Source organism: Otolemur garnettii, unplaced genomic scaffold (genome assembly GCF_000181295.1).
Source record: "Otolemur garnettii isolate 467f Iridium unplaced genomic scaffold, OtoGar3 scaffold00170, whole genome shotgun sequence".
Taxonomy (NCBI): domain Eukaryota; kingdom Metazoa; phylum Chordata; class Mammalia; order Primates; family Galagidae; genus Otolemur; species Otolemur garnettii.
In genome coordinates, this window is record NW_003852565.1 from 542615 (window position 1) to 545474 (window position 2860).

The following is a 2860-nucleotide window of genomic DNA, read 5'->3' on the forward strand; positions in this document are numbered from 1 at the left end:
GGCGCCCGCCACAACGCCTGGCCATTTTTTGGTTGCAGCCATCTTGTTGTTTGGCGGTCCCGGGCTGGGGATTTGAACCCGCCACCTTAGGTGTATGTGGCTGGCGCCTTAGCCGCTTGAGCCACAGGCGCCGAGCCTGTCCTGAAATCTTGTTACCAGAGTAATAGTGCTTACAGTCTGCTGGAAGCAGTTGGAGTTTAAGATGCTTTTGTGTCATCTTTAGGTGGATTCTGTAACCTTATACTTTTATTTTTTTTTTACTTTATACTTTTTTATTTTAAAATGTATCATATATACAAAATTGTTAAATTTTTTGTTTGCATATAATTTATTAGATGTCGCCCTTTCTTGCTCTCTTTTTAAAATTAGTTGCTGCTCGTGTGTAGAGATACTTGATCCTTCTATGCTGACTTTGTGTCTGGTGATCCTGCCCTCCTCTTGTCTTTCTAACATATCTGAAGATCTTTTATATCTTCTTTATAGAGTGCTGTAATCTGTGTGTGAATGAATTTCATTGCTTCCTTTCCAGTTTACCTATCTTTTATCTTTTTCCTTTTCTGTGGGAAAACGGGAGCAGATTATGCTGCAGCATCGTAGTGGGTGGGGTGGAGGGAGTGCGTGTGCCCTGTCTGGACCCACATTTGCTATCTCATAGTTTCTCTGGGTCAGGACTGCAGGTGTCTGCAGCTGAGTCATGTGGCTCAGAATCCATCACGGGCTACAGCTGTATCAAGGCCACATGAGAAGAATTCAGTTCCTACGGACTATCTGGCGGGGTCTGCAGGCCCTCATAGACTGTTGGCAGAGGCGCCCTTCCTTAGTTCTTTGCTTGTGTCCACAGAGCATCTCACTGTGGCAGCTGGAGGCATCATCTTTGCTGTCCAGCCCACTTTCAAGGAGAGAGGATTCCAGGCCTACGTTAGAGTTCTTGTGGGTTCAGTTCTAGACCACTGCAGTACAATGAGTATCACAGGAGCATCACGTGAATTTTTTTGTTTCCCAGTCAGTGTACATACTTTAACTAAAAATTAGTTTATTGTTAAAAATGCTGATGATCATCCAAGCCTTCAGAGAGTTCTACTCTTTTTGCTGGCAGAGGGTCTTGTCTTGACGTTGGTGGCTGCTAACTGATCGGGGTGGTGGTTGCTGAAGGCTGAGGTGGTTGTGGCCATTTCTTAAAATAAGACAGTGAAGTTTGTCACATTGATTAGATTCTTCCTTTCACAAATTATTTCTCTATGGCGTGTAATGCTATGTGATAGCATTTTACCCATAGTAGAACAGCTTTTAAAATTGGGGTCAGTCCTTTCAAACCCTGCTCCTGCTTGGTCACCTAACTTTGTGGAACTTTCTAAGTCCTCTGTTGTTATTTCAGCAGTGTTCACAGTGCCTTCACCAGGAGCACATTCCATCCAAGAAAACACTTTCTTTGCTCGCTCGTCCATCTGTTGGTCACGAGATTGCCACACTTCAGTCACCTCTGCAGGCTCCAGATCTAAACCCAGTTCTCTTGCTGTTATTACCACATGTGCAGTGACTTTGTCTGCTGAAATCTTTTGAACCCCTCAGAGTCATCCATCAGGGTTGAGTCGGCTTTTTCCAAACCCCTGTCAGTGGTGTCATTTTGACCTGCTTTCAGGAATCCCCTTTGCTCACCGTTATTTCTTACATCTCAGACCGCTGTCTGCAATCATTTTCCTTCTATTTCAAGCATATCTTTTTCACTTTGTTTTAGTGACGTTCTTTTGTTGATTAATCTCTACTTATTTTTGTTGGTTTATTTAAAAATATCCTTAATTTACCCTTTTTCTAGGGCAGGAGTTGGGAAACATTTCCTGTAAGGAACGCATTAGTATTTTTGGCTTTGTGAGACTTTTAATTTCATTTGCAACTATAAAAGCAGCCATAGGCATAATGTGAATGAATGCAAGTGCTGTTTCAATAAAACTTTATTTACAAAACAGGTGATGGGCCCAATTTGGCTTGGGGTTAAAAATGACCAACTCATGTTTTAGAATAGAATGTTCTATTCTATGTTATAGAATTTTCAGTTGATAATTATTTTCTGTCTGCATAAGTGTTTTATACGTCTGTTTTTGTCTTCCATTATTTCTAATGGGATGTCAGCAGTCAGACTAGCTTTTACCCAAATGAAGATAATATAGCTTTTCTTTGTGGCTACTTTTAAGATCTTTTTTTTTTTTTGGTGATCTTCAAATTCACGGTGATACATTTAGATGTCAACTTCTTTTAACTTTTCTTACCTTTTTAGTTTTGTTTGCTAAGAGGTGAAGGATTGAAAGATGGTAGTGGGATGGGATCTTGGCTCTGAGAATTGGTTTTTTTGATAATTCTGGCAAATGCCTAGATATTACTTCTTTCTATTATTTTTTCTTCCATATCCTCTGTGTGATCCCTACTTAAAATTCCAATTGATGTTGGAATGAGAAGCTCTTTCCATTGTATTTCTTAGTCCTTCCTTCGTATTTACTCTTCACTCTGCCTTTTTGTGCCACATGCTCCATAAATTCTTCACATCAGCCTTAGATTCGTTTTCTAATTTCTCTTTATCAGTATGTAATCTGCTATTTAATGAATCTGAATTTTGAATTATAACTTTTTTTTTAATTTCTAAAAGTTCTATTTTTAGTTGTTTTATAATCTTATTCCTTGAGCAAACTTTTAAGCTTTGATTTCTTTAAACATAATAGTAGACTATTGTTCTGCTGGCTGTCACTCATGATGTCTTCTTTCCTGTTTTTATGATGTGAGTTTTTAAAACTATGAGTTGGCTATTTGCCTTAGAACATTTTCTTTTTTTTTTTTTTGAGACAGAGCCTCAAGCTGTCCCCCTGGGTAG

At 39.2% G+C, this 2860-nt stretch overlaps 1 protein-coding gene across 4 annotated transcripts in view; it reads left to right on the forward strand.

Annotated features, from left to right (window-relative positions):
* The window catches only part of HERC2 (HECT and RLD domain containing E3 ubiquitin protein ligase 2), a 219568-nt gene that overhangs the window by 186493 nt on the left and 30215 nt on the right, over nt 1-2860 (forward strand). The window lies entirely within an intron of this gene.